Raw genomic sequence first — 24,931 nt, forward strand, 5'->3', positions numbered from 1 at the left:
CTTTGCTACAAAATTATTGTCTGTATATGAAAACAACACTATTGGTTTAGTTTACACATCGCGATATATATTGGTATAATTTATATTTATATTCGGCATGGCGGATTTCTTTGTAAAACAATCTTATGTTTCTTAATTCTTCGTAAAACATATCGGCATTCCATGGATGCTTAAACAAAACAAATTGTAGAAAATGTGATTATGAACGAATGCCATGGAGTATCGCGCTTCTCTATTGAATATATTGTTCTATTATCAATGCAGTTTGTGGATGGAAATTGCACGTGTTCATCGAGCTAGGAAAAAAATGTTTCATCCATATAAATGACTATAGGTTCAAATAGTGTATCTGACACGATTTTCAATTCTACATTGAGTTAATCAAACGAGATATATCACAAGGTATGTTACGTAAGGGTATATTGTACCTCCATGTCAATTTATTACTCCATTTTGGAACTTAGTTAAACTTTTTAGGTTTGCTTTTGGAATTCGGTTTTGGGATTAATTAATTAACATCCAGGTAAAATTACATTGCTGAGAACACTCCACGACAACCATAGACTCAACTTTTCCCATGCTGTGTATGCGACACTCGAAGAGGGAGATATATTTGGACTTCCGAGAGAATCAGGGTGCGTCTGTTATCGATGACGTCACAATAGTGATATAACAGGTGTGTCTTACGATCTTTAAGGCATGACATTTCTGACAGGTCAGTATGTGATAATCACTTCGCCATATATGGATCACGGTGGTTCTTATACACGTTTTTTCTGAATAAATGACGCAAATCCCTCGATAGATGTGATGGGAGGGGAATCGAAAAATCGATATATATGGTAACGGTCATCAGGGTCAAATGAATTGGTCATCAATAAAGTACCGTGTGCGCGCCATTGCTTGATAGTGTCAAGGATAAGCAGTGTTGCTTTGAAGTATCAATTTAAGCACCATAGATGTAAAGTATTATATGTACGCGTAATTGCTGTAAAGCATGGAATAAAGCAACAATACTCTTTAGTGTCTAGGTAAGCGCCAAAGCCGTAAAGTATTCATGCACGCGCCATTACTCTTTATGCATTTTATGAAGCAAAGCTTTCTTAAAGACACTAATACAAAAGGTAGTGTTCTATACCATTCAACTTGTTACGAAAGCGAAAGCGTTAGAGGAGGTGCAGGGATCCTGTTGTCTGTACTGGTTTGACTTCGGGGTATCTATTAAAGTTCATGTTTTATGTTTTTGTAGAGTATACAACTTCAGAAAACCGTCCGTTATGAAAAAAAGCAATGTTAACTTATTGTTTTACTCTCTGACACTTAATACCAACTTAAAATGTTTAACAATGTAGGCGAGAGTATATGTACGTATGCCATTGTATCGCGTTCTCTACAATTATGCTTTGTACATGCTAGAATTTTGATATAAAAAGTAACCCCACAGTGTCAACACCTCCAGAGGAGCATGAGTCATTTAGCTGAAGAAAGTTGTTCACGTGCCAACTTCGTTGTCGTAAATACTGACATATAAACTATTGTCTAACCGTGAAAGACAAACATCGAACAAACGTTCATTCATTATTTCCTCTTTATACTTAGAACCAGTGTGGAAACAATGAAAACAAATTGACATATTAACAGGCCACGAACAATGATGATATCGAAAAGAAAGACATGGTAACAAGCTAGAAAAAGTGGTATCGAAAGGTCATACATGTCAACAAACCTAGAACGATGGTGGTTACAACAGGTCAGACATATTAACAAACCACGAACGATGGTGGTAACAACAGGTCAGACATATTAACAAACCAAGAACGATGGTGGTTACAACAGGACAGACATATTAACAAACAAACTACGATGGTGGTTACAACATGTCAGACATATTAACAAACTACCAACGATGGTGGTTACAACAGGTCAGACATATTAACAAACCAGTAACGATGGTGGTTACAACAGGTCAGACATATTAACAAACCAAGAACGATGGTGGTTACAACAGGTCAGACATATTAACAAACCACGAACGATAGTGGTTACAACAGGTCAGACATATTAACAAACCAAGAACGATGGTGGTTACAACAGGTCAGACATATTAACAAACCATGAACGATGGTGGTTACAACAGGTCAGACATATTAACAAACTAAGAACGATGGTGGTTACAAGAGGTCAGACATATTAACAAACCACGAACGATGGTGGTTACAACAGGTCAGACATATTAACAAACCAGTAACGATGGTGGTTACAACAGGTTAGACATATTAACAAACTACCAACGATGGTTGTTACAACAGATCAGACATATTAACAAACCAGTAACGATGGTGGTTACAACAGGTCAGACATATAAACAAACCATGAACGATGATTGTTACAACAGGTCAAACATATTAACAAACCAAGAACGATGGTGGTTATAACAGGTCAGACATATTAACAAACCAAGAACGATGGTGGTTACAACAGGTCAGACATATTAACAAACCACGAACGATGGTGGTTACAACAGGTCAGACATATTAACAAACCACGAACGATGGTGGTTATAACAGGTCAGACATATTAACAAACCATGAACGATGGTGGTTACAACAGGTCAGACATATTAACAAACCACGAACGATGGTGGTTACAACAGGTCAGACATATTAACAAACCATAAACGATGGTGGTTACAACAGGTCAGACATATTAACAAACCACGAACGATGGTGGTTACAACAGGACAGACATATTAACAAACCACGAACGATGGTGGTTACAACAAGTCAGATATATTAACAAACCATGAACGATGGTGGTTACAACAGGTCAGACATATTAACAAACCAAGAACGATGGTGGTTACAAAAGGTCAGACATATTAACAAACCACCAACGATGGTGGTGACAACAGGTCAGACATATTAACAAACCATGAACGATGGTGGTTACAACAGGTCAGACATATTAACAAACCATGAACGATGGTTGTTACAACAGGTCAGACATATTAACAAACCATGAACGATGGTGGTTACAACAGGTCAGACATATTAACAAACAAACTACGATGGTGGTTACAACAGGTCAGACATATTAACACACCATGAACGATGGTGGTTACAACAGATCAGACATATTAACAAACTACCAACGATGGTGGTTACAACAGGTCAGACATATAAACAAACCATGAACGATGGTGGTTACAACAGGTCAGACATATTAACAAACCATGAACGATGGTGGTTACAACAGGTCAGACATATTAACAAACCATGAACGATGGTGGTTACAACAGGTCAGACATATTAACAAACCAAGAACGATGGTAGTTACAACAGGTCAGACATATTAACAAACCACGAACGATGGTGGTTACAACAGGTCAGATATATTGACACACAACGAACGATGGTGGTTACAACAGGTCAGACATATTAACAAACCACGAACGATGGTGGTTACAACAGGTCAGACATATTAACAAACCAAGAACGATGGTGGTTACAACAGGTCAGACATATAAACAAACAACGAACGATGATTGTTACAACAGGTCAGACATATTAACAAACCATGAACGATGGTGGTTACAACAGGTCAGACATATTAACAAACCATGAACGATGGTGGTTACAACAGGTCAGACATATTAACAAACCAAGAACGATGGTGGTTACAACAGGTCAGACATATAAACAAACAACGAACGATGATTGTTACAACAGGTCAGACATATTAACAAACCATGAACGATGGTGGCTACAACAGGTCAGACATATTAACAAACCAAGAACGATGGTGGTTACAACAGGTCAGACATATTAACAAACCACGAACGATGGTGGTTACAACAGGTCAGACATATTAACAAACCACGAACGATGGTGGTTACAACAGGACAGACATATTAACAAACCAAGAACGATTGTGGTTACAACAGGTCAGACATATTAACAAACAAACTACGATGGTGGTTATAACAGGTCAGACATATTAACAAACCACGAACGATGGTGGTTACAACAGGTCAGACATATTAACAAACAAACCACGAACGATGGTGGTTACAACAGGTCAGATATATTGACACACAACGAACGATGGTGGTTACAACAGGTCAGACATATTAACAAACAAACTACGATGGTGGTTACAACAGGTCAGACATATTAACAAACCATGAACGATGGTGGTTACAACAGGTCAGACATATTAACAAACCAAGAACGATGGTGGTTACAACAGGTCAGATATATTGACAAACAACGAACGATGGTGGTTACAACAGGTCAGACATATTAACAAACAAACTACGATGGTGGTTATAACAGGTCAGACATATTAACAAACCACGAACGATGGTGGTTACAACAGGTCAGACATATTAACAAACCAAGAACGATGGTGGTTACAACAGGTCAGACATATTAACAAACCAAGAACGATGGTGGTTACAACAGGTCAGACATATTAACAAACCACGAACGATGGTGGTTACAACAGGTCAGACATATTAACAAACCACGAACGATGGTGGTTACAACAGGTCAGACATATAAACAAACCATGAACGATGGTGGTTACAACAGGTCAGACATATAAACAAACCATGAACGATGGTGGTTACAACAGGTAAGACATATTAACAAACCACGAACGATGGTGGTTACAACAGGTCAGACATATAAACAAACCACGAACGATGGTGGTTACAACAGGTCAGACATATTAACAAACAAACTACGATGTTGGTTACAACAGGTCAGACATATTAACAAACCATGAACGATGGTGGTTACAACAGGTCAGACATATTAACAAACCACGAACGATGGTGGTTACAAGAGGTCAGACATATTAACAAACCATGAACGATGGTGGTTACAACAGGTAAGACATATTAACAAACCATGAACGATGGTGGTTACAACAGGTCAGACATATTAACAAACCATGAACGATGGTGGTTACAACAGGTCAGACATATTAACAAACCACGAACGATGGTGGTTACAAGAGGTCAGACATATTAACAAACCATGAACGATGGTTGTTACAACAGGTCAGACATATTAACAAACCACGAACGATGGTGGTTACAACAGGTCAGACATATTAACAAACCACGAACGATGGTGGTTATAACAGGTCAGACATATAAACAAACCATGAACGATGGTGGTTACAACAGGTCAGACATATAAACAAACCATGAACGATGGTGGTTACAACAGGTCAGACATATTAACAAACCACGAACGATGGTGGTTACAACAGGTCAGACATATTAACAAACCACGAACGATGGTGGTTACAACAGGTCAGACATATTAACAAACCATGAACGATGGTTGTTACAACAGGTCAGACATATTAACAAACCACGAACGATGGTGGTTACAACAGGTCAGACATATTAACAAACCACGAACGATGGTGGTTATAACAGGTCAGACATATAAACAAACCATGAACGATGGTGGTTACAACAGGTCAGACATATAAACAAACCATGAACGATGGTGGTTACAACAGGTCAGACATATTAACAAACCACGAACGATGGTGGTTACAACAGGTCAGACATATTAACAAACCACGAACGATGGTGGTTACAAGAGGTCAGACATATTAACAAACCATGAACGATGGTTGTTACAACAGGTCAGACATATTAACAAACCACGAACGATGGTGGTTACAACAGGTCAGACATATTAACAAACCACGAACGATGGTGGTTACAACAGGTCAGACATATTAACAAACCACGAACGATGGTGGTTACAACAGGTCAGACATATAAACAAACCACGAACGATGGTGGTTACAACAGGTCAGACATATAAACAAACCATGAACGATGGTTGTTACAACAGGTCAGACATATAAACAAACCATGAACGATGGTGGTTACAACAGGTCAGACATATAAACAAACCATGAACGATGGTTGTTACAACAGGTCAGACATATTAACAAACCACGAACGATGGTGGTTACAACAGGTCAGACATATTAACAAACCACGAACGATGGTGGTTACAACAGGACAGACATATTAACAAACCATGAACGATGGTGGTTACAACAGGTCAGACATATAAACAAACCACGAACGATGGTGGTTACAACAGGTCAGACATATAAACAAACCACGAACGATGGTAACAACAGGTCAGACATATTAACAAACAAACCACGAACGATGGTGGTTACAATAGGTCAGACATATTAACAAACCACGAACGATGGTAACAACAGGTCAGACATATTAACAAACAAACCACGAACGATGGTGGTTACAATAGGTCAGACATATTAACAAACTACCAACGATGGTGGTTACAACAGGTCAGACATATTAACAAACCATGAACGATGGTGGTTACAACAGGTCAGACATATAAACAAACCACGAACGATGGTAACAACAGGTCAGACATATTAACAAACAAACCACGAACGATGGTGGTTACAATAGATCAGACATATTAACAAACTACCAACGATGGTGGTTACAACAGGTCAGACATATTAACAAACCATGAACGATGGTGGTTACAACAGGTCAGACATATTAACAAACTACGACGGTGGTTACAACAGGTCAGACATATTAACAAACCAAGAACGATGGTGGTTACAACAGGTCAGACATATTAACAAACCAAGAACGATGGTGGTTACAACAGGTCAGACATATTAACAAACCAAGAACGATGGTGGTTACAACAGGTCAGACATATTAACAAACCACGAACGATGGTGGTTACAATAGGTCAGACATATTAACAAACCACGAACGATGATTGTTACAACAGGTCAGACATATAAACAAACCACGAACGATGGTGGTTACAACAGGTCAGACATATTAACAAACCATGAACGATGGTGGTTACAACAGGTCAGACATATTAACAAACCAAGAACGATGGTGGTTACAACAGATCAGACATATTAACAAACCACGAACGATGGTGGTTACAACAGGTCAGATATATTAACAAACCACGAACGATGGTGGTTACAACAGGTCAGACATATTAACAAACCATGAACGATGGTGGTTACAACAGGTCAGACATATTAACAAACCACGAACGATGGTGGTTACAACAGGTCAGACATATTAACACACCACGAACGATGGTGGTTACAACAGGTCAGACATATTAACAAACCACGAACGATGGTGGTTACAACAGGTCAGACATATTAACAAACCAAGAACGATGGTGGTTACAACAGGTCAGACATATTAACAAACCAAGAACGATGGTGGTTACAACAGGTCAGACATATTAACAAACCAAGAACGATGGTTGTTACAACAGGTCAGACATATTAACAAACCACGAACGATGGTTGTTACAACAGGTCAGACATATTAACAAACCATGAACGATGGTGGTTACAACAGGTCAGACATATTAACAAACCACGAACGATGGTTGTTATAACAGGTCAGACATATTAACAAACCACCAATGATGGTGGTTACAACAGGTCAGACATATTAACAAACCACGAACGATGGTGGTTACAACAGGTCAGACATATTAACAAACCACGAACGATGGTGGTTACAACAGGTCAGACATATTAACAAACCATGAACGATTGTGGTTATAACAGGTCAGACATATTAACAAACCACGAACGATGGTGGTTACAACAGGTCAGACATATTAACACACAACGAACGATGGTGGTTACAACAGGTCAGACATATTAACAAACCATGAACGATGGTGGTTACAACAGGTCAGACATATTAACAAACCACGAACGATGGTGGTTACAACAGGTCAGACATATTAACAAACCACGAACGATGGTGGTTACAACAGGTCAGACATATTAACAAACCATGAACGATTGTGGTTATAACAGGTCAGACATATTAACAAACCATGAACGATTGTGGTTATAACAGGTCAGACATATTAACAAACCATGAACGATGGTGGTTACAACAGGTCAGACATATTAACAAACCATGAACGATGGTGGTTACAACAGGTCAGACATATTAACAAACCACGAACGATGGTGGTTACAACAGGTCAGACATATTAACAAACCTAGAACGATGATTGTTACAACAGGTCAGACATATTAACAAACAACGAACGATGGTGGTTACAACAGGTCAGACATATTAACAAACCTAGAACGATGATTGTTACAACAGGTCAGACATATTAACAAACAACGAACGATGGTGGTTACAACAGGTTAGACATATTAACAAACAAACTACGATGGTGGTTATAACAGGTCAGACATATTAACAAACCATGAACGATGGTGGTTACAACAGGTCAGACATATTAACAAACCACGAACGATGGTGGTTACAACAGGTCAGACATATTAACAAACCATGAACGATGGTGGTTACAACAGGTCAGACATATTAACAAACCACGAACGATGGTGGTTACAACAGGTCAGACATATTAACAAACCATGAACGATGGTGGTTACAACAGGTCAGACATATTAACAAACCACGAACGATGGTGGTTACAACAGGTCAGACATATAAACAAACCACGAACGATGGTGGTTACAACAGGTCAGACATATTAACAAACCATGAACGATGGTGGTTACAACAGGTCAGACATATTAACAAACCACGAACGATGGTGGTTACAACAGGTCAGACATATTAACAAACTACGAACGATGGTGGTTACAACAGGTCAGACATATAAACAAACCACGAACGATGGTGGTTACAACAGGTCAGACATATTAACAAACCATGAACGATGGTGGTTACAACAGGTCAGACATATTAACAAACCACGAACGATGGTGGTTACAACAGATCAGACATATTAACAAACCACGAACGATGGTGGTTACAACAGGTCAGACATATTAACAAACCACGAACGATGGTGGTTACAACAGGTCAGACATATTAACAAACCACGAACGATGGTTGTTACAACAGGTCAGACATATTAACAAACCATGAACGATGGTGGTTACAACAGATCAGACATATTAACAAACCACGAACGATGGTGGTTACAACAGGTCAGACATATTAACAAACCAACTACGATGGTGGTTACAACAGATCAGACATATTAACAAACCAACTACGATGGTGGTTACAAAAGGTCAGACATATTAACAAACCAACTACGATGGTGGTTACAAAAGGTCAGACATATTAACAAACCAACTACGATGGTGGTTACAACAGATCAGACATATTAACAAACCAACTACGATGGTGGTTACAAAAGGTCAGACATATTAACAAACCAAGAACGATGGTGGTAACAACAGGTCAGACATATAAACAAACCAAGAACGATGGTGGTTACAACAGATCAGACATATTAACAAACCAAGAACGATGGTGGTTACAACAGGTCAGACATATTAATAAACCAGGAACGATGGTTGTTACAACAGGTCAGACATATTAACACCACGAACGATTGTTGTTACAACAGGTCAGACATTTTAACAAACCACTAACGATGATCGTATCGAAAAGTAAGACATATTAATAGGACTCCAACGACAGTGGTAACAAGCCTCAAGCTAGGTAGAATACAACGATTTGGTTATGTTCTATATTGTTTAACGTCCTATAACCAGTTCAGAACGTGTTATGACGGCCTACCCTGTATAGGTGTGGTTAATGTGTGTGTTTTGGGAGGCTGTGGTATGTTCTTGTTGTCTCCTTGTCATAGATCGGAACTGATGCCGAATTTATAGTGTAACCTTATGTTACTGAATCATACCGCCGTAGACACCTAACGTGACATTCCGCACGGTCACATTATGCTTACAGCAGGTGAACCAGGCATCCTACTCCCAAAATGCTGGGCGCTAGGCAGGAGTGGCAACTACCATTTTATGGACTCTTGTATGTCTCGGCCGGGGACAGAACCAAAAGCCTTCCTCGCCGGGGCGAACGCTTATCTAAAGACCGACAGTGAGGCTTGCAATTGGGACAGCAGCTACAAATATTACACTTGTACTTGAACCAGGGTTTAAACTGTGCATACCAACAAGCCTCGAACCAGGGTAGTTACGACGGGACAATCAGACGTATCAACAGTCCACGTTTAAATATTAGGGATGATTGATATGTTGTGAGCCTCCTATTGAAGAAGGTACTCAAGGATGTTCTCTGACTATATAGGGGCCGTGTACCCAAGGACTTGTCTCATTTGGTTAGGTAATATATACGAGGTAGCACTGTAAAGTAAACAAGACAAGCGGCTTTCACAAAGTGGAAAAAAAAATCGGTAAGAGAACAGTGATCCAATATTTGCATAAAAAGGTTAAACACCTAAGGATATTCATGATGATAATGATATATATATATGGTAGCAACACTAGGAAAAGATGCCCTTTAATATGCTACAGTGGAAAGGTGGTTGGCGGAATTTGAGCGCGGTTGACAGAGCCTTGAGGATGACCCCCGTCCTGGAAGGCCTGTCAATGTTGCAACCCCAGAAATGGTCAATTAAGTTCAGGATATTGTTATGACTGACAGACGAGTTACAGAAATATATATAGCCAGTAGACTTAGCTCTTCACAGTGAAAAGTGCATACCATTCTGACCGAGGATCTTGCAATGAGAAAGCTTTCGGCCCGATGGATACCAAGACTTCTGACAGTTGATCAGAAGCATACTAGGCGCACATTAAAGCATTTTACTCTTAACCATTTTTTAGAAGACCCTGCCAATTTTCCTCAGAGATCTATAACTATGGATGAAACATGCAAAAGTTATGGTCTCGGTTTTCTGGGATTCTAATGACAGATTATTTCCATAAGGGACAACCAATCAATTGCACATATTATTATGCTTCGATTATGAGGCGGTTACGGAAAACTGTTACCTTAAGGGCAGGGGAAAACTCACTAAAGGTATGTTATTCCATCAGGACAATGGTCCTGTTCACAAGTCTGTCATTGCCATGGCTGCCATTCATGATTGTGGCTTTAAATTGATTGAACATTCGCCATTTCACCTGATATCGCTCAATCAGACTTTCATCTATTTCCAGAACTGAAAACAACTATTTCAGGCACCCACTTTCAGTCCGATGATGTCTGAGCAGCCAGGAAAAGTGGTTATATTAAAGTGGTTTTGAGGCCCTTAACACCGCTGGTAAATGTGAATAGATGCTGAAGGGGATAATATTGAAAAATAATACAAAATGTCTGGCAAAATTTGAATCCTCCAATATAAGGCGTATACCATATCAATCAGCCCTTGAATAATGCTTCCAAATGAATCTTCGTTTATCTGTATATTTCAAAACTTTGTTATACAGAAAATATGAATTACGCAAACTTGTCAAACAGCATGGAATATGTGAATATGAAAACAGCTGGGATTGAAACATGGTAGCTGTGGCAAACAACGGCATTAATATGAATCGAAGAAACAGGCTTTTTCTGATGTCTGATGTGAACCTGATTTCAAGCCCTCGTGGTACATTTACATAAAGATGAAATTTAACTACTCTAAAATGTCTTTCTTATCTGATGTGTTCCTTTTTTTTTTACTCATTCCGGAAATTGTAACATACCATTACGTCAGATACTGCACCCGTGCTGCTGTGGGGTCAATCACTTTTCTTCCGGGTGTCAGCAGGGTAAGATGTGTTGACTTGTTATCTGTGAAATCATTTAGTAACTGTCGCCCATCCTTTCCTAAATCTGATATTAGCTTGTCTGCTAGATATCTGTTGCCTATGGTGTTCCGTTATGGCCAAATTTTTAATATCGCTCCTCCGAACGGAACACCATAATTGCCACTATCGTACATGTATTTTTATTTTCATAGGTAATATTCCAATGTACTTTCGATTTAGAGCTTTGTGTTTACTTTCGGTCTCGTGAGCGGGTTCATGTTGAAAGTCTGGTTGTTGCTTGAAGGAATTATCCCGTCTTTAGAGCACTCGCGGAGTGGCTAGTGAATATTTCCACCTCCTGGACTGTTTCTTTACCGGTTTGGTCGTTGAGAACCAGGTAAGTAAATACGGGGGAAAAGACGGGTGGTATTCTCACCGGACATACCACGTGCTTAAGACAGGGGTTAGCACAGACTTATTTTATATTTCAGAAGTGAGTATACGATGGTTGGAAATTGTATATGATTTAGGTTAGATGTCCAGAGAAGTATTTAGGTGAAACCCTCACTGTGCCTCGTCGGTATTAATTTTTTGTACTCGGTTATTTTACACCTGTGCATAAGTTGTTAGACATTATACGAGAATCCTATCATTGGTAAACGGAATCTGAAACCGAAAGCGGCATTCGAACCCTGGGCAAAAACTTGGTAGCAGCTAAGGAAGCTGGATGGTATATTACAGATAAACAACGTCTGATGTAGGATGGGATATTACAGGTAAAGACTAAGGATGGGATATTACGGATAAACAACATCAGATGTAGGATGGGATATTACAGATAAACAACGTCTGATGTAGGATGGGATATTATAGATAAACAACGTCTGATGTATGATGGGATATTACAGATAAACAACGTCTGATGTAGGATGGGATATTACAGATAAACAACGTCTGATGTAGGATGGGATATTACAGATAAACAACGTCTGATGTAGGATGGGATATTATAGATAAACAGCGTCTGGTGTATGATGGGATATTACAGATAAACAACGTCTGGTGTAGGATGGGATTATATAGATAAACAACGTCTGATGTAGGATTGGATATTACAGATAAACAACGTCTTAGATTGGAATTATAGATTTAGAAGTGAGTAGCGATGGTTGGAAATTGGTATGGGATTTAGGATAAATCAGATGTAGAGAATTACAGATAAACCACGTCTGTGTCGTGGGGTATTAATGTTGTACCTCGGTTATTTTACAGATCAAAGTTGTTAGATGGATTTTACGAGAATCACTCTCATTGTAGAGGGATATTAAACAAAGCGTCCTGGTAATGGGTCCAAAAACCCTTGTGATAGGAAATGGGATATTACAGATAAACAACGTCTGATGTAGGATGGGATATTATAGATAAACAACGTCTGATGTAGGATGGGATATTATAGATAAACAACGTCTGGAGTATGATGGGATATTATAGATAAACAACGTCTGATGTATGATGGGATATTATAGATAAACAACGACTGATGTATGATGGAATATTATAGATAAACAACGTCTGATGTAGGATGGGATATTATAGATAAACAACGTCTGATGTAGGATTGGATATTATAGATAAACAACGTCTGATGTATGATGGGATATTACAGATAAACAACGTCTGATGTATGATGGGATATTACAGATAAACAACGTCTGATGTAGGATTGAATATTACAGATAAACAACGTCTGATGTAGGATGGGATATTATAGATAAACAACGTCTGGTGTATGATGGGATATTACAGATAAACAACGTCTGGTGTAGGATGGGATATTATAGATAAACAACGTCTGATGTAGGATTGGATATTACAGATAAACAACGTCTGATGTATGATGGGATATTATAGATAAACAACATCTGGTATATGTTGGGTAATTACAGATAAACAACGTCAGATGTAGGATGGGATATTATAGATAAACAACGCCTGATGTATGATGGGATATTATAGATAAACAACGTCAGATGTAGGATGGGATATTACAAAAAAACAACGTGTGATGTAGGATTGGATATTACTTTATTCTCTTTTATAAATTATTGTTAAATCTATGAAATCATCTTTTAAATTTAATATTATTGTGTCAATATTTGAATAGCACGTGTTCTTTATTTCTACAGCATCTGTGGGCGTTGGCGGAAGTTCATATAGTTATATATTCTGCCCACATTGTGAATTGTTCACATCGGAAATACACCCCCGTCCTCACACCCATCTTTATTTTAATACGAAATCGTTGACCTCGATCGTGCTACGTATTCTACGTTCTATACTGTGGAATATGTCAAATATAGAAGATAGGCTAATAGACTGCTGGGGTACGAACACAAGCACGTTGGATTATTTGAACACGTGAGATATTAACACGTGCTGGGATACCAACTAAGTCACGTTGAATTGTTGTTTTTTTTTCACGTGAGAGATTAACAAGTGCTGGGATACGAACTGAAAAACGTTAAATTTTCAAAAGTAATTATTTTGCACCTTTATACATGTAACATGAACATGGTAAATGAAATATGACGACACTATTGGTGTCACATCAGAGATCCATGTTTGTTTTGCTGAAGATGTACTACAGGGAAACTTGATAAATAATGTTCCTATATAAAAGTTGGCATTATAAAGCCTTCTTATAGTGTTGTCCATTTCTATTGTCTGACCTATCAATCATACACAAGTAGCATGAAGGGGTAAGATATTACGTGGAATTTATCATCTAATACGCTACCAATGCCATGATTAGTGATACTGAGTGGTGTATTTACATTATAATCAATGAAATAGTCCTTGACCTAAATACGGATAAAACATAAATATACGTATTATAAATGTTATCCGAAACATGACGAGTATTTCAAAGCTGCAATATTTACATGTCCCCGTAAGTGAAAACAATGTGCGCTTAAACAAAACTGTACAGGTAAACACTATTTTAGTCAAGTCAAATGATCCCGGGCGTATATAAAGTTAAATGCGAAGTTTATTTTGAAGGCAGATGGATATTTAGCACAGGATTCTATATAGACACACAATGGAGTCATCGCTACTTCCGTGACAGCTGGTGAACATCTCAACTCCATTCCCGTAACTACGTCACATGGCGCAAACAATAAAATGTCTTCTGTCAGTCCATCTGTCGCAAATTCAGACGACGCTTTTTACTCCTGCAATTTACACTTGATTTGGAATACAGGGGTATATAAATATCTGAAAATAGAATAAATAAATTTCACTTTTTACTTCATTTTAATAATTACACGGTACGAATATAATCCAGTGTTTGGTGTCCTTTGGAAATCTAATTTAGTGAATTATGAAACTGATAAATTATGGGACTATTACACTTTCACCTTGACATTTATTTCAACGTCTTTTGAATTAACTACATCGCCTCGTATGTTTCCATTCTTTAGTCCGTCAGCATCACTGATGGTTCAGTCAATGCTGTATATAACGCAAGTTAATTCAGATTACGACATGGATGCATACGAATAACGGAATAGATTTGAAAAGAGGGAGTCAACAAAATTATAAAAGAAGGAACGTTTGAAATTCTCAGACAAGTATTTGATAAAGCAATCTGCATAGACTAAAAAGGAATTATCTTATATCAAACAAGAAAAACGAGTAATCATGTCCCGTTTTGTCGGGAGACTAAGTTTTAAGCAAAATATACTGTATCGCCCCCGAACAAATCTCCATGTTAATTTTAATACCTGTATACCCTATATACATGCATTGGTATTGATGTATTGCAAAAGAAATAGGAATTTTTGAAAAATCACGAATTTTCAAAATTCACATAAATATGACATATTTTATACAAACAAATCACTCTTTCTGAACAAAATAGAAAGAAAACATATGCCAAATGTGTAAACGAGAGAAGGAAACGTATTACAATGATTCTAAAAATACATACGTCATCAATGCATCCCGTGAAATATCCGTACTGTTCACAGTAACCAAGCATCAATGGAGCATTTCTTGTTAAAATCTTTCCTGAAAACATAAACAGACTATCATTATGGTGAGGTGACCATTAACCATTTATTCTTATTTGCAGAGAAATAAACAATATTTCACACATTCATCCAAAATAAGGATATAATAGTCATTAAAGTAACTATCAACTCACTATTTGGGGTGATCGTTACTTACATCATGTTCATATTCTTGTATTACAGCGATGGTTTATAATCAGATGATAATAAATAAATTCATATTTGTCTGAAATTAAACAGTATGCCACGTGATATAGGAATACATTACCAGTTGTTGGAGTGGAGTCCGATTGACCATTTACCGTTGCTGTGAAGACACGCCCATCATACTGAAGTGTGACTGTGTTCCAAACAACCATCTTGCAAAATAAAACAAATATATGTGTATTGGAAACGAAATAACATGATACTTGCATAGACATTTACAACATATTGATGCGATTAAAATAAGCACTCACAATTATAATTCTTGATATATAAAACGTACGAATTTTGACTACTCGTGATTTAATTAAATCGTTTATTATGGAGAAATAAAACAAAGAGTGAAATACAAATTATATCAAAATCGAATAATTACCAGTTCTGTAAAATGAGTAATGTTTTAAGTGTCAAAAATGTGATATCAGTCATGTTCCAAGGTCCATGTACAGTATGTCAAAAGTGTGATATCGGTCATGTTCCAAGGTCCATGTACGGTATGTCAAAAGTGTGATATCAGTCATGTTCCAAGGTCCATGTACGGTATGTCAAAAGTGTGATATCGGTCATGTTCCAAGGTCCATGTACAGTATGTCAAAAGTGTGATATCGGTCATGTTCCAAGGTCCATGTACGGTATGTCAAAAGTGTGATATCGGTCATGTTCCAAGGTCCATGTACGGTATGTCAAAAGTGTGATATCGGTCATGATCCAAGGTCCATGTACGGTATGTCAAAAGTGTAATATCAGTCATGTTCTAAGGTCCATGTACGGTATGTCAAAAGTGTGATATCAGTCATGTTCTAAGGTCCATGTACGGTATGTCAAAAGTGTGATATCAGTCATGTTCTAAGGTCCATGTACGGTATGTCAAAAGTGTGATATCGGTCATGTTCCAAGGTCCATGTACAGTATGTCAAAAGTGTGATATCGGTCATGTTCCAAGGTCCATGTACAGTATGTCAAAAGTGTGATATCGGTCATGTTCCAAGGTCCATGTACGGTATGTCAAAAGTGTAATATCAGTCATGTTCTAAGGTAGCACACCACAGTAAGACAGCCTGGCCATGGGCAATTTTTTTGTTAAGCAAATAACTCCTGTATTATGATATGTATAAAAAATGAAAAAATAAATGTACACTATAATTGGTATATCCAGTATGAAGTAGTACATACAGGCTTCACATTTATTAAAACAAAAATCAATTAATTGGTTCCGGATTTTAAATATCCGGATTTTCCGAACGTGTGTTTACACAGGAAATTTAGTTTCGCCTACAGCGCAAAATGGAAGCCCACAGAAAAGGTAAGATAGCGGAAAAACTTAATTTACAACATATGTCCAAACAAGATTAATTCTGTCTTTGGGATAGAGATATTTAATTTTAAATAGGTTTCAGAAAAAAAATTGTGTAGAGAATTGTGCCATTTTGGGTCAAATATCATAATATTTTGCAATTTTTGAGAATTTTTTAAGCTGTTACCATGGTATTCACAGCTCTAAAAATCACAGAAAATATCAGTTTACTTATCCTTCAGAGCTCTATTAAAATTGCAAATGTTGTACAGATTTCAAATATATATACTTTATTAGAGGTTATATGTAAGGTTAACTGGCAATGTTTACATATCTAAAGCATGTGCCATATTTTTCAGAATTTGGCATTTTTACTGTACACTGCTACCTTATAAGGGCTGAAAAATGTTATTTTTTGGAAATTGTGCTTAATTATGCTTGATTAAGCTTCATTTTAGTTCATTATTGCTCAAAAATGCATAAAAACAATTTAAAACTTGTTTATTATCAGGCTTGTCATATTAGAGGAATCAAGGGAGGTAACTCGCATATTTACCCATTTTAAGGGTGGGTTAATTAAGCATAATGTTAATGAGTCAGTGTAAATTGAAAAGATATTCTATGTTTTATAACAAACCCAAAATAACTTATTGGGTATCTAACAAACCATATAGACTGAATTCTGGTTTGTTTTACCTGATTTATTACCCCGTATCCATGGAAACTATTACAGTAAGTGTTATTTTTTGAAATATTTGGTGAAACCATTATTTTCAATTTATTTATACATTGGTAAGCATGTAATTTCAATTGATGGAGTGTACGGTTGATACAATATTGTCAATTATTGTCACTTCCTTCGGTAAAGCAGAAAAAATAGCATTTTCCGCATAAAATGGGATCAGCGGACACTTTCATATGATCATTGATACATATCTGAATTACCGGGGTGGAAACAGATGACTGTGATGTCATAGGCATGACATTTTGAAATCTTGGATGTCATGTCATGATTTATCAGTTAGAATATTGCACGTGTTGCTAAGCTGAGGTTTGGAAAGGAATTTGGTTATTTATTATGACACCATTGAGTATTTATGACGTCATAGATACCAGCTGATGACGTCATAGTTACTGATGACGTCATGGTAACTATGACGTCATATTACAAGGCTAAATTTGATAGTTGTATAGTATTTTTTGCTTGATTACATGCACAGAGACTCAAAGTACCACATTCAACTCAAAACACAACTTTATTCAAGAGATATACAGAATTATGGGAGTTTTCATCTTTAAAATTACCTCCCCTTATTACTGGATTGAGAGAAAAAGTTGTCAAAATACACCTCTCAGGGAAATCAGCAATACTCGGTGACTATTAAAGATACACAGTAACCTGATATGTCATTTTGTTCGTCGGAACATATTCTAGACATTCATGGGGTTTTTAGTAAAATTAGAATTAACAAAAGTGATGTATAAGGTAGCACACCACAGTAAGACAGCCTGGCCATGGGCAATTTTTTTGTTAAGCAAATAACTCCTGTATTATGATATGTATAAAAAATGAAAAAATAAATGTACACTATAATTGGTATATCCAGTATGAAGTAGTACATACAGGCTTCACATTTATTAAAACAAAAATCAATTAATTGGTTCCGGATTTTAAATATCCGGATTTTCCGAACGTGTGTTTACACAGGAAATTTAGTTTCGCCTACAGCGCAAAATGGAAGCCCACAGAAAAGGTAAGATAGCGGAAAAACTTAATTTACAACATATGTCCAAACAAGATTAATTCTGTCTTTGGGATAGAGATATTTAATTTTAAATAGGTTTCAGAAAAAAAATTGTGTAGAGAATTGTGCCATTTTGGGTCAAATATCATAATATTTTGCAATTTTTGAGAATTTTTTAAGCTGTTACCATGGTATTCACAGCTCTAAAAATCACAGAAAATATCAGTTTACTTATCCTTCAGAGCTCTATTAAAATTGCAAATGTTGTACAGATTTCAAATATATATACTTTATTAGAGGTTATATGTAAGGTTAACTGGCAATGTTTACATATCTAAAGCATGTGCCATATTTTTCAGAATTTGGCATTTTTACTGTACACTGCTACCTAAGGTCCATGTACGGTATGTCAAAAGTGTAATATCAGTCATGTTCTAAGGTCCATGTACGGTATGTCAAAAGTGTGATATCGGTCATGTTCCAAGGTCCATGTACAGTATGTCAAAAGTGTGATATCGGTCATGTTCCAAGGTCCATGTACAGTATGTCAAAAGTGTAATATCAGTCATGTTCCAAGGTCCATGTACGGTATGTCAAAAGTGTGATATCAGTCATGTTCCAAGGTCCATGTACGGTATGTCAAAAGTGTGATATCGGTCATGTTCCAAGGTCCATGTACGGTATGTCAAAAGTGTGATATCAGTCATGTTCTAAGGTCCATGTACGGTATGTCAAAAGTGTAATATCAGTCATGTTCTAAGGTCCATGTACGGTATGTCAAAAGTGTGATATCAGTCATGTTCTAAGGTCCATGTACGGTATGTCAAAAGTGTGATATCAGTCATGTTCTAAGGTCCATGTACGGTATGTCAAAAGTGTGATATCGGTCATGTTCCAAGGTCCATGTACAGTATGTCAAAAGTGTGATATCGGTCATGTTCCAAGGTCCATGTACGGTATGTCAAAAGTGTAATATCAGTCATGTTCTAAGGTCCATGTACGGTATGTCAAAAGTGTGATATCGGTCATGTTCCAAGGTCCATGTACGGTATGTCAAAAGTGTGATATCGGTCATGTTCCAAGGTCCATGTACAGTATGTCAAAAGTGTGATATCGGTCATGTTCCAAGGTCCATGTACGGTATGTCAAAAGTGTAATATCAGTCATGTTCTAAGGTCCATGTACGGTATGTCAAAAGTGTGATATCAGTCATGTTCTAAGGTCCATGTACGGTATGTCAAAAGTGTGATATCGGTCATGTTCCAAGGTCCATGTACAGTATGTCAAAAGTGTAATATCAGTCATGTTCTAAGGTCCATGTACGGTATGTCAAAAGTGTAATATCAGTCATGTTCTAAGGTCCATGTACAGTATGTCAAAAGTGTAATATCAGTCATGTTCTAAGGTCCATGTACGGTATGTCAAAAGTGTGATATCAGTCATGTTCTAAGGTCCATGTACGGTATGTCAAAAGTGTGATATCGGTCATGTTCCAAGGTCCATGTACAGTATGTCAAAAGTGTGATATCGGTCATGTTCCAAGGTCCATGTACGGTATGTCAAAAGTGTGATATCAGTCATGTTCTAAGGTCCATGTACGGTATGTCAAAAGTGTGATATCGGTCATGTTCCAAGGTCCATGTACAGTATGTCAAAAGTGTGATATCGGTCATGTTCCAAGGTCCATGTACGGTATGTCAAAAGTGTGATATCAGTCATGTTCTAAGGTCCATGTACGGTATGTCAAAAGTGTGATATCAGTCATGTTCTAAGGTCCATGTACGGTATGTCAAAAGTGTAATATCAGTCATGTTCCAAGGTCCATGTACGGTATGTCAAAAGTGTGATATCAGTCATGTTCCAAGGTCCATGTACGGTATGTCAAAAGTGTAATATCGGTCATGGTCCAAGGTCCATGTACGGTATGTCAAAAGTGTAATATCAGTCATGTTCGAAGGTCCATGTACGGTATGTCAAAAGTGTGATATCAGTCATGTTCGAAGGTCCATGTACGGTATGTCAAAAGTGTGATATCAGTCATGTTCCAAGGTCCATGTACGGTATGTCAAAAGTGTAATATCAGTCATGTTCCAAGGTCCATGTACGGTATGTCAAAAGTGTAATATCAGTCATGTTCCAAGGTCCATGTACGGTATGTCAAAAGTGTGATATCAGTCATGTTCTAAGGTCCATGTACGGTATGTCAAAAGTGTGATATCAGTCATGTTCCAAGGTCCATGTACGGTATGTCAAAAGTGTAATATCAGTCATGTTCTAAGGTCCATGTACGGTATGTCAAAAGTGTGATATCGGTCATGTTCTAAGGTCCATGTACGGTATGTCAAAAGGGTGATATCGGTCATGTTCCAAGGTCCATGTACGGTATGTCAAAAGTGTGATATCAGTCATGTTCCAAGGTCCATGTACGGTATGTCAAAAGTGTAATATCAGTCATGTTCTAAGGTCCATGTACGGTATGTCAAAAGTGTGATATCGGTCATGTTCTAAGGTCCATGTACGGTATGTCAAAAGTGTAATATCAGTCATGTTCTAAGGTCCATGTACGGTATGTCAAAAGTGTGATATCAGTCATGTTCTAAGGTCCATGTACGGTATGTCAAAAGTGTGATATCAGTCATGTTCTAAGGTCCATGTACGGTATGTCAAAAGTGTGATATCGGTCATGTTCGAAGGTCCATGTACAGTATGTCAAAAGTGTGATATCAGTCATGTTCCAAGGTCCATGTACAGTATGTCAAAAGTGTGATATCAGTCATGTTCCAAGGTCCATGTACGGTATGTCAAAAGTGTGATATCAGTCATGTTCTAAGGTCCATGTACAGTATGTCAAAAGTGTGATATCGGTCATGTTCTAAGGTCCATGTACAGTATGTCAAAAGTGTGATATCGGTCATGTTCCAAGGTCCATGTACGGTATGTCAAAAGTGTGATATCGGTCATGTTCGAAGGTCCATGTACGGTATGTCAAAAGTGTTATATCGGTCATGTTCTAAGGTCCATGTACGGTATGTCAAAAGTGTGATATCAGTCATGTTCTAAGGTCCATGTACGGTATGTCAAAAGTGTGATATCAGTCATGTTCTAAGGTCCATGTACAGTATGTCAAAAGTGTGATATCGGTCATGTTCCAAGGTCCATGTACGGTATGTCAAAAGTGTGATATCGGTCATGTTCGAAGGTCCATGTACGGTATGTCAAAAGTGTTATATCGGTCATGTTCTAAGGTCCATGTACGGTATGTCAAAAGTGTGATATCAGTCATGTTTCAAGGTCCATGTACGGTATGTCAAAAGTGTTATATCGGTCATGTTCCAAGGTCCATGTACGGTATGTCAAAAGTATAATATCGGTCATGTTCGAAGGTCCATGTACGGTATGTCAAAAGTGTGATATCAGTCATGTTCTAAGGTCCATGTACGGTATGTCAAAAGTGTGATATCAGTCATGTTTCAAGGTCCATGTACGGTATGTCAAAAGTGTTATATCGGTCATGTTCCAAGGTCCATGTACGGTATGTCAAAAGTATAATATCGGTCATTTTCCAAGGTCCATGTGCGACCACTCAAGCGGTGTTAAAGAGTTCGCACGTGACCGTGCAATATACAGTTTTGCCATGCCTTAGTTAAAATAAATCTTATGTGTATAGTTAAGGGAAATCAAACGCATTATCCAAAACATGTATAAGTCCACTTTAAAAAGGTTGAAACTGGACTAATAAATGTTCTATAAATTGATTGTGTACTCTACTACGTTTGTATACGAAGTCATTAAACTATGACGGCATGTATAATGATGTAGCCGCGAAAGTCCTTTGGAGACAGCAGATCTGTGTTTGACTTTTTATTTTGTATCGATATATAATCATTTTGGGACGAAACGTCTTTTAACCCATTGGCATTGCACGCGCCGGATATTTTCAAATATCTTAGCCGTTGTTCATATAGCGTTCCATCATAGAACATGGCTCTGTACATGTCACGCTAGCCTCCGCCCTCGGCCCACGCCAGTCGAAGGGATCATGGTTGTTATTTCAACTACTGCCTCGAAAATATTGCATTTCTTATTGTCCACACTGTTAGAACTACTTCTTTGGCCCACATTAACACTTCTAGTTATTCGTATCCTGCAGACATAAGCTTTCAAGGATCCAGTGATACCCGGATAATTACCGTTGAAATAACTTCTTTGACCCATATATATATACACAAGTAGTTGATGAATTTAGTGTGAAATACAAGGTTTGGATTAAATTTGTTTTGCATATAAGAAAGATCCACCTTTCGCCTTCTAATGTAAAATCTTACAAACATAAAACTTTATGCTATCTTACTTAATCGGATAGAATTTAAAGTCAGAATAAAAACAAAAGGAAAGTTATTTCAGAATGATCTAATCTTGTTTGTAATAAGTATATCTATAGGCTTGAGAGATATAACCCATTAAGAAATAACGTCGGCGTTAATGTGGTTATTCTCGACTGGCTGATAGAGCTCAGTAATGATCTTTAAGAGAAAGAGTTTATCAATAAAAATAGACTCCCACATGTATTGTGTGTATAAGATTAAATCATAAGGATAAACATGAATATAATGTTTGTTTGTTATCGAGCTATATCACAAGACCGGACGGATTCCCATCACTAACTGCTCGGTTTGTTTGGAGTTGGTTCCGTTTTTTGTGTTATATTGTACATGTATATCCCTTTAAGTTATTTCTGAAATGATAATATAGAACACCTTTTCAATTATTCAATGATATATAATAAATCGTACCTTAAGTCGCATTGCGTCATCAAGACCATAACATTTCTAAAGAGAACATACATTTCTAAAAAGACCGTAACATTTCTAAAGAGACCATAACCTTTCTAAAGAGACCATAACATTTCTAAAGAACCGTAACATTTCAAAAAAGACCATAAATTTCTAAAGAAAACATACATTTCTAAAGAGACCATACATTTCTAAAGAGAACATACATTTCTGAGGAGACCATACATTTCTAAAGAACCGTAACATTTCAAAAAAGACCATAAATTTCTAAAGAGAACATACATTTCTAAAGAGACCATACATTTCTAAAGAGAACATACATTTCTGAGGAGACCATACATTTCTAAGGAGACCGTAACATTTCGAAAGAGACCATAACCTTTCTAAAGAGACCGTAACATTTCTAAAGAGACCATAACCTTTCTAAAGAGACCGTAACATTTCTAAAGAGCCCGTAACATTTCTAAAAAGACCATACATTTCTAAAAAGACCATACATTTCTGAGGAGACCATACATTTCTGAGGAGACCATACATTTCTGAGGAGACCATACATTTCTAAGGAGACCATACATTTCTAAGGAGACCGTAACATTTCTAAAGAGACCATAACCTTTCTAAGGAGACCATACATTTCTAAAATGACCATACATTTCTAAAGAGACCATACATTTCTAAAGAGAACATAAATTTCTAAAGAGAACATACATTTCTAAAGAGACCATACATTTCTAAAGAGACCATACATTTCCGAGGAGACCATACATTTCTGAGGAGACCATACATTTCTAAAGAGACTAAATATTTCAAAAGGACAATAATATTTCTAAAGGACAACAATGTTTCAAAATAGACCAAATATTTCTAAGGAGTGATTAATCACCAATCATTCAACCGAATTTCATATCGAAGAAGAGCCACTTCGTCATTAAAAATAACCAGCTAATGGTAAAATACATTCAACTATAACAAGGACAAAGTTGTACGCCATCATCAACAATCACAACATATTCGTAATAATAAAAATCACAAAATGTACACCATCGCCAACATGTAATGACAGCATACACGACATCGCCAGCGGACAACTACCGCGTCAACTGAATAAACAGAGTTCGGTGTGCTACACAATTTACTTTATATGTCTTTGACCATGCTCTCAATCAGAAACATTTCTCATCACCA

At 37.2% G+C, this 24,931-nt stretch overlaps 1 protein-coding gene across 2 annotated transcripts in view; it reads right to left on the bottom strand.

Moving 5' to 3' along the window:
• Positions 1 to 13,705: 13,705 nt before the first annotated feature.
• The window catches only part of LOC117341962, a 64,782-nt gene continuing 53,556 nt past the window's right edge, over positions 13,706 to 24,931 (bottom strand). For both annotated transcript variants that reach the window (XM_033903849.1, XM_033903850.1), the window contains 3 exons: positions 15,979 to 16,069; positions 15,629 to 15,708; positions 13,706 to 14,913 (listed from right to left, as the gene is read on the bottom strand). The gene's annotated coding sequence lies outside the window, so the exon portion shown is untranslated. The remainder of the gene's footprint in view (positions 14,914 to 15,628; positions 15,709 to 15,978; positions 16,070 to 24,931) is intronic.

The sequence above is a fragment of the Pecten maximus genome, chromosome 14 (genome assembly GCF_902652985.1).
Source record: "Pecten maximus chromosome 14, xPecMax1.1, whole genome shotgun sequence".
NCBI lineage: Eukaryota > Metazoa > Mollusca > Bivalvia > Pectinida > Pectinidae > Pecten > Pecten maximus.